This window comes from Taeniopygia guttata, chromosome Z, assembly GCF_048771995.1.
Source record: "Taeniopygia guttata chromosome Z, bTaeGut7.mat, whole genome shotgun sequence".
Classification (NCBI taxonomy): Eukaryota; Metazoa; Chordata; class Aves; order Passeriformes; family Estrildidae; genus Taeniopygia; species Taeniopygia guttata.
Genome location: NC_133063.1, coordinates 28314868 through 28324352, shown reverse-complemented (window position 1 = coordinate 28324352; position 9485 = coordinate 28314868). Strand labels below are relative to the sequence as shown.

Genomic DNA, 9485 nt, shown 5'->3' with positions numbered 1-9485 from the left:
GTCATTTTAGCTGTATGGAAACCTGAATCCCAAAGAAATTTTATTTTCATATTTATCAGGCATTTCACATTCATCATGTATTACCTGTTTACCAGGTGCTTAATATTTATGTTAGGTACATATCTTGAATCTTGGTGAAACATTACTTGAATCTAGACATAGGATAGCCTGAAGAAAAAGACAAAAGATTTGCATAAATTGCTCTGCCAGAGGTGCTTTATAAAATGTCTGTCCAATATCACTGTGCTAATAGGAGTCTGAACAACTCATCAACATATCTCCAGTAATTTCTCAAAAAAAGAGCTTTCCCATTCTAACAGTATATTCACCATTGATAGCTCAAAAAAAAACCCTGCTGTAGTCAAACATATAAAGATGGAGTTCCTCAGAGTGCTTCTGAAGGCTGGAATCATTGGCAATTGCTATAATGCTATTTATACATCTCCACTGTCAGGTACCATGCACAGTGGGGTTTTTTTTGGGATCTGGCCTGGAGTTATGACATATTTCTGGGGACCTACATTGTATACCAAATTAGTGTACATGGCCAGGATGTAGGTGATACACAGAACACACACAACAATCAAAAGCACTTTTCATGTGGCACTACAAACCCTAACACACACACAAGCCTGATGAGTGTAATTAGCTCCTCTGGTAGGCAGATGGCTTTTATCCATCAAGTACTTGTTATTGTTTTTCAGTTTAACATTAATCGAACCAAGCAAAACTTCATTTACAGATAAGCGTGTTTTAGAGAAATTAAGTGGCAGTGGATTTGGAAGTGCTTTTTCTATCATGGAAGTAATGTATTAGAAAAATGATTAGAAAAAAAATTATTAGAAAATTATCATCCCACACTGATTAAGGATGCAACATTTTTCTCCACTGAAATGTGCTTTATGTCTGGGAGGCTGCAATGTGTCTTGCAAATAGCTTCACAGACAAATTACATATTTCTCACTTCCATGTGTTCTGTCACTAAGAGAATGGAGATGCTAGAAACTTCAGCTCAAAAAAATACTCACTGAATTTCTGTCCAAAATAGTCATTTCATTACAATCCAACTTTTTTTCAAGGGCTCTAATCCATTTTGAGATGTTTCTCTTGTATTCCCATAGCAGGCTATGATGCAGTTAGACAGACATGAGGAAACTGCAGCACTGTGAACACTTGCTCAAGAGAGACATGTAATATCTGGCAGTAGTGCTTAATCACATTCCTCAGTTAGGTGTCAAACAGAGCAAAAGCACAAACACACAAGCAAGTTTTGTTTAGAGGACCTCAAAAAACCAGCCAAGTGGCAAATTTGGACATCTGTGCTACATTGTGGCTGTCCTGTTTTTTCAGTCTAATCTGTCAAGATAACCATTTCCCCATTCTCTTAAACAAACACAGACTTCCTTGTTCAAACACTGCAACAGTTCTAACAGAGCACAGGTTTTAATCATTCTCTGCTAAGTTCACTAGCAAGAGGCTCAGAAAAGAAGCAAAACATCTTAAATGCAAGCTGCTGATTTTGCTGTGTGCAAAAGAGCATGGCATGTGACCCTCAGATTTCTGATGAACTGTAAACATTTGGCTTGTAAAAAAATGTGCCTCAAAAGTAGACAAGGTTTTTTTTTGCCCCCTTAATTTAAAAAGGCCAAATTAAATTCAACTAAGTCTGAAAAAACAATTAGAATAATTAATTTGGCAGCAGGGTCACTTCTCCTATAGGGTAACCTTTTTTACATATTCCTTTTATCACTCAGATTATATTAATGTAGCACTAGTACAAGTTATTCTATGAGAATTATATTGACAAAATGTGGTAAATGCAGCACATTATTCTATAGATGGCCACTGATTTTAATATCAAAATCTCAGAAGATACACCTCTTACAGAAAGACTGTTAGGTATAGACAAGCAAATAAATACAATTAAAATCCATCATCTATTTTTCCTAAATATTGACTCATTTTTTAATTATCTTCAGTCTTTTCCCCTCCTTTTCTCTTTTATAAGTTATGATTCATTTCATTCACATCTGTATTCTTTCTTAGATTTTTATTGTTCTGCATGTTGTTCTCTTGCCTCTCTTCAGTAACTATTTGTTCTTTTTCCCCCTGAAAGGAGTGTTTTTTTCTCCATTCATTCTTTAATGCTTTTATGCCTATCACCCTTTCCTGACTCACACGCTTCCTCTCCTTTTCCTGTGATATTTCATTTTTTCTTTTGTCTGATTCTTTTCATTGCATTCTACTCTTCTTTTCTTGTTTGATTTTTTTTTTCCTACAATATTAATTTTTCTTCATCCTGTATCCCCCAAGTCTCTTTTTTCTTGCCATTGAATCCCTTCCTTTATCTCTTTCTCATCAGGGGATTTCCCTACATCCCTACATTCCCTACATAATCTTACATCTTTTCCTACCCAACATATGGTGTCTCCACCCTCTCATTCCTGATGGGGTCCTTTTTCCTGTAGCGCTTCAGAGGATACGTTTACTTTGACAGAAATGCTATTCTCCCATCTTGCTCTTTCACCTCTTGCTTTATTTACACTATAGCACAGGCTGAGTCTTACCACATGCCTGGCAGTCAGTCCACCCAGGGTCTTGTGATTTCCCCACAAAAACCTTCTATTTTCTACTCATGAGCCACCTGCGTGAAATGTGGGCACTTTGGGCTTTGTTGGGAGCCTCCTTTTTGCTTGGGAATGGCATCTTGAACAAGTCAGGGAAGAAGCCCTCCATCACAAAGTTTCCTTGGTAGCTCATATAATCTTCTTGTGAAAGAGCTCCTCTTCCACAGTGCTCTTGTCAAAAGTGTTTCTCCTTAGAAACCACTGTTAAATAAAAGAACAAGGAAGGAATTTTTAAAACACTTTATTCTTGGACAATAAAGGAACCACATCACAAACAAGAATACCTGTGTTTGTCTCTCACACAGAGTTTATCCCTCCCACAGTGACTCTGCAGGCTCAATATCTAATTCAGGCAGCTGTACTCGTTCTTCTTCTTTGTTACTCTAATGTTTTCCAAGATCATCTTATCAGTGAAGTAGGGACAAAGAGCAGGTAGGCCTGGAGCAGGTACACCTGGAGAAGATACACATCCCCGGCTAGATTTTTGCTCACCTGTCATGTTACTCACCACTTTGTTTCTCTGGTCAAAATGTTCGTACATAATTCTCAGAGATAGACTGAGACAAATGGCTTCCATTAGGTAGTCTAACTGCTCTTGGCAAAGACAGCAAACAAAACATCTTCTTCCACTTCTTACATTCAGGCTAAAAATAATTAGGCATCTGGTTTTATAGCACAAGCTGGATAAAACAATCCAGAAGGAAAGTGTCATGGACAGTGAATCTGAAACAGCCTGAAATGAGATACAGAAAAAGCATATTTTCTTGCACAGTGATGTATAGACTTCATGAGTGATATACAGGCACTGGAAATAGCATGTCACGTGCCTGAAAAATATTTCTCCTACCGAAAAGGTGATCTCCTCAGACTAATACTTCAGTTTGAATAAAATAGTAACTCTTAAATGTTCCAGTGACACAGCTACTATTTTTGCTCATTGCTGAATAGTGCCAACTTCCAAACTACCTCTCAGAAAATAGTAGCAGCTGAGGATCATAGGCAGTTCAGATATGGAAAGAAGTGGAAGGTGTGAATCAAAGTCCCAGCATTCATGAACTCTCAAAACCCCCTGGAAACAAAAGACTGAAAATTCACCTAGAAAGTATCCCTATAGAAAGTATTATTTATAGTCATGAGGCAAAAGTGAAAAACTAGCCCTGAACTGACTAATTGAGAGTGGGGGAAAAAAACAAAACAAAACAAAAGAAGCAAAACCTGGCTAGGGCCTGTGACCCAGGCTCTGATTGTCTCCAGAGGTGAGTTCACACCAATCTCATAAAACCCAGACTGCAGTTTGCTGTAATGGTTCTGAAAGTGCCAAATGCAGAACAGTTGGTTGTCCACACTCCCTATCTGAAAGCATTGATTTAAAGCTTTGCAAAGATTTCCAACTGTACTTACACAGAAACCCTCCTGTTGCTGAAGAGTGCGAGCATACTTAGAAAATCATTGACCTTAGAATTTACTTAAAACAAATTTTAGACATTTCTAAAATTGTACTGTAATCCTCTTACAAAGACATAGGCATCTTTGGACCCTCTTTAGATGTTGATATTGTGAAAAATTTTTATGCTTCAGAATTATAAGTAATGTTTTAGACAATTTCTTTCCTCTACTGTGTTGATGTAATCCAACAAAACTACACAGCATTGCTCTGTAGAGTCTCCCTCTTAGTGTTGGAAAGTTCTGCTGAAGGCTTTTATGTTTAAGCAATATCATGATGCCTTCCATTAGTTCTGATAAGACGAATAAATTTGTCTCACAAACTAGAGACACAAGATTCAGATATCCTTCCATATATTCCTTGCAATCTGGCCCTACAAGGGGGTCAGCTAAACAATTTCATAATCCGTTGGACATTCTGCAGTTATTAGTCACCTAGGGAAATGTACAGCTTGGGGGAAAGGGCATAGTTCCAACATGAATGCCAATATTAGTGAAGGCTGAGGTTATGAAGCCAAAGGATTTTCTCACAAAGGGAATATTGTCCTGAAGATTTAAATGTCAGAAGTATATGTGGGAAAATACCATCTCAGTGAAAAAAAAAAAAGAGTTTTTCATAGAACTAGATGCAAACAAGCATTAAGTCAAGAATCCAGAGGAAGACAGTAAAATCCTGCAAGAGTCCAGAATTGGAATATAAATATCAGAAGCATCAGAATGGAACAAGTAATTAAAAAGGAGAAATCTGAGACTGAAGAAATAACGTCCTGTCAGACACGGGATATGAGTCTGACTATGCATATTTCAAACTGATAGGACAGCAAGCACAAAATTTGCCCTGATCTGTCCCAGGATTACCTTGCCTTGCTGCTGAAGCACACCCCTAGCTCATGCTCAGATTGGTTGCCCACCAGGAACCAAAAGGCCCCCTCCAGACAGATCTCGGCCTGTGCTTTTGCTTTGTATTACTGCATCCCAGGAGCAGGAATTCATGTTTCCCTTTGTTGAACCTTGCACATCTCTTCACAACCCAATCTCATCTCCTTGTAGAGTGGCTATTCCTTCCTGAGTATGTACAACTCTTCCTGTCATGTCACACACGAACCTGGAGCAGCAGGTACTCAGTGCTATTATTTGGGCCAGTTATTAGGATGTTGAGCACTGCTGGTCCCAGCATTCCCCCTGAGGAGCTCTGTTTATGGGTGGCAGACAATTTGAGCCATTGACTACCACCAGCCAGCCAGTTTTCCATACTCCTCATGGCCCTTAACATAATGGGTTGCCAGCCAGGACACAATGGCACAATTGCATCAAGCATCCTGCTAAAATCCTCAAAGTGGTAAGTGATATCCTCAGCTCTCTGCTCACCACCGAGCAAGTTGTTTCACCAGAGATTGTGACAAGAGAGATCAGGCACCATTTATCATTGGTAAATCTGTATTGGTTTTCCCAGTCACATTTGTGCCCTATGCCAGCATAAAATACCTTGCAAGAGGACCCGTCCTATAATTTTCTCAGGGACGTAGCAAAGCCTGTGGCATTCTCTATATGCATCTGCTGTGATCTAATTGTGATTTCATGTCATTGTTTTCAGTTTAACACACATGTAGTGGAAGGACACAAAGGAAGGGCCTCCAAAGTTTGTGCACTTGGCAGGTCATGCAAATTGGCACAGCAAAATCAGTTGCTCCTCTAACACCTAGAAAATCCTTTAGACATTAATTTGGGTCTTATAGCGTTCTATAGGTGAGCTTGAGCAACAACTGGAGAGCTGTAGAGAGAAAAGAAAAGAAAAATCCTGTCTGAGCTGTAAAGAATGTCTTCATCCCATGTGTCAGGACAAGGACCAGTGATTGTGCCTCTCCCCTTTTCCCAGGAACTCCATACACATGCAACACTGTGCTGCCCACTGCGAAGCCTTACATAACTGTGAAGTCAGCAGCTTCTCTAGCCTGCCCTCCATGAGAACATACTCACATCTCCTGGGGGGTTTGGCTGCCTGGGAGGATTTATTTATGCAGTCAGGGCGTACTGGCTTACATCTTAGGGTATCTCTGTTCAGGAGCCGAATTTCTTGTCCGAGCACCTTAAAGACATGGATGAAAGCTTGTTTGATAAATTTAATAGAACAGATACTAGGTGCATTTTCTATAGGACAAGACAAAAGAGGTCTTATAAAATAACAAAGCCATATTTTGAATATATGCTAAAAGAAGACATGGATTTGGTAGAATAATAGTAAAGGAATTAAGTTGTGGCTAATATATTTCTGCTGTGGTATAGTTCTGCCTTTACTTTTAGGCAAGGTTGTTTCACCTTTTACAGTGTACAATTAGCTCATAAAATCACAGCAAGGCTACATTCTTTTCCAGAGGAATGTAAATATTAGCTATTCAATAGTGAGATGGATTCAAGGCCTATGTTGGCACAATCAATACAGTTTATGAATACTTAGTTTATTAGTGTCATATATAATTAATTAGACTTCTTCAAAAAGCAATTTGCTAAGTCAAACAATACAGAAAAAAAAAATAAACTTTGGTAAGAGACCTAATTTTAAAAAATATTAGTTACTAGATTAAAAATATGAGAAATACTTTTCTTCTGAACCTGCAGTTCAACTGCAGCATTGTCTTCACAAAAATTCACAAGTATGTAAAGTGGAAAGACAAACAAAAAATGTTATTTTAAATAATAAATGTTTTAAAAATGTAACATAGTACAAGAGATATTTCTTATTTAATAGAGGTGGTAAATGAATACATTACTTAGTTCGGAATGATTTAAATATTGCTTAATAATTAATGTGCTGCTGTGCTAATATGGCATTATAGAGAAGAACTAATTCAAAGGCAATTAGTAGTATTAGATGAAAGTTTTGCTTTGGGAACTTTTATTATTTAGAAGCTGTTTTTTACCATCAGTTGAAACTCAATAGTTTACAGTTAGGCTGAGGCAGAGAGGCATATACTCAAGCTGGTGAGTCCTTGCAGCTCAGAAAGGCAGTGCCAGAACAGCCCCCTGAATTCAAGCTGTCCCACGGCTGTGCGAACATTTTTAACCCTGCCGTCCGATCAGCACTGTAGCTAAGATATGAGAGAAGAATGCAGCGTCCTGGCATTGTCTTGCAGTTCAGTACTATGGAGAGGCAAAGGTTAACAATGAGGAAAATTAGGCAGAGAGCCCTGTGTGGCCCAGAGAAAGGCTATTCTGTGGGGCCCAACTCCCCCGACATAGATGGGACAAAGCTCTATGAATGAGATCACTTTGACTTCCTTTGCTTACATGCTAATGTGGGCTGTCTTTCCTTGGAGCCGGGCAGGTCAGCCGTGCACTGGTCCAGCTCCCGCAGCCCCGGCACCGCGGCGCTGCTCTGCGCCTGCCTCGGGCTCGGCCCTCCCTGCAGCCGCTGCCAGGGCGTCCCGCACCCTGGAACCCACCACCCTGCTCCTTGCAACCTCCCTGAAGATCCCTGAAGACAGGCCCACAGGATCTAGGGGAAGAGGGCTGGCAGCACCTTTCAGGAGTTTATTAAAATCACGTTTGTGTATGCCAGCCTTCTTCCACAGCATTTACTTTGGACAACGGGGCAGCACTCCAACATTTAGGGGTGCCAGGGATAACGTACTAGTCACTGTGACCATTCACCAGACAGACAGTCTTTCTTCTGCTGCTTCTTTGGTGACTTTTTTTAATCCTTGGATTACTTTCCCATCAAACACTTTTATACTTTGTTCACTGAATTATGTTCACTCCAGAGAAGTGAATCCAGTTCCTTCTGTTCTCACAGTAATCATCAATTCAAGCTGAAATGAAAGGGTCAGATTTAAAGGTGAGAAAATAGTGGTGTATTCCAAACACTCAGGGAAATGATGAGCCTGGGAGATAGAACATAAATACCCAAAATGAGGCTGCTGTCTCTACCAAGAAAATGCCATTCCTCCTGTCTCAAAGTCTGCCCTTGACTGGCACAGCCCCCCCCAGACTGAGTGATGCTTCTGGGGGAAGAAAAGCAGCAGGACCTCTCTGGAGTATTGCCTAACCATGTGTCGAAAAGCAGTATATACATGTATTAAAGTCCTCTAGAAAAATTAGAAATACTAATGAAGGAGGAGACCCCAACACAGCCCCCAAAACCTAAAAAATGTCCTCCAGCCAAATAAAGACTCACCTCACAGCTGTTCACAAGCATGTGCTGTCTGATCCTCTTCCCAGAGGATCACTGTGCCTAGCGTGCCAGGGAGGGTGGAGGCAGAGTGCCACCCTCACTGCAGTGATGGCAGTGGTGGCATCCATTGCTCCTGCAGCATGAAGGGAAACCTGTCGCAGGTGTCAGCCAGGGCTGGGATGTGCTCTGGGCTAGTGGTCAACAGCACCTCACAGCTTCTACATCCACATTCTTTCTCTGTTTAATTAAAAAACAACTGACATTTCAAAAACAGCCTTTAAAGCTTCTGCACTTTGAGGCAAATTAATGAACTTTATTTAATTTATGCCCTTGAAAATATTACATTTATTTAAATGTCTGAAAATCAGTTGAAGTTTTACATATTTATGTGCATGTATATATATTTAAATATCTTACATATAAAAGTAGACTTACATATAATATGTATATATACCTATAATATTAGAAATAAGAAAAACAGAGAAAGAAATGCACTTGATTGTGAAATTTGGTTTAATTACAAGCTTTTTAATGAGCCTTTTGTAATTTAAAGTTCACATCAGAGTGCATTTTCTTGTCTTTTTCAAAAGATTGTAACAATACTCTGTCATATTACAAACCCACTTGTAAGAGACTTAAATCCTTGGGTTGGATGGATGCATCATTCAGACTGGGTCACATTCAGCATAGTGTTGTGAAGGTCAGCCTTGGCTGCTCTTTTTTTTTATTATTTGTTTTTCATGTGGTCCAGATTTGACTGATATTGTTTTGCATTTTTAGCACTGTTATCTCTAAAAACTAAGATGAAGAACCATTATACCAGATTCATATTATTATCTCTGAAATAAATTGAACAAATAAAAATGAGAAGCATAAGCAGTTTGGAAACAATGTCGTATTCAACACTAGAACTATTTAGTGGATCAGATTCTTGTTGGCCCCTTTAGGCAGAGCTGTTTCTTCTGTGTGCACACACACACCCACGTGCATGGATCTAATACGAATATTCTCTTAAAGGAGATTTGTGTAACCAGGAGCCTCACAAAACTTCTGTCAAGGCTAAAATGAATTTGAAGACAGAACAGGATGATAGGACCTAAAGGTGTCAAGGTCACCAAACTGTATGCCAAACACATAAGTAGTCGCCCATATTTCCTGCCATAGCTATCAACATACATTTGGGCAGATCTTCTTGCCTGGAGCAAGCACCTAGCTGCTGTTGTGTATCTGACTGCCAAACAAACCTG

The 9485-nt window shown here is 39.5% G+C and overlaps 1 long non-coding RNA gene across 1 annotated transcript; it reads right to left on the bottom strand.

Annotated features, from left to right (window-relative positions):
- Positions 1-2128: 2128 nt before the first annotated feature.
- Positions 2129-7913, bottom strand: LOC140681856 (uncharacterized). The gene is made up of 3 exons (XR_012053042.1): positions 7356-7913; positions 6048-6156; positions 2129-3080 (listed from the first exon to the last, which is right to left on the bottom strand). It is a non-coding gene; the product is annotated as an uncharacterized lncRNA (long non-coding RNA).
- Positions 7914-9485: the final 1572 nt, after the last annotated feature.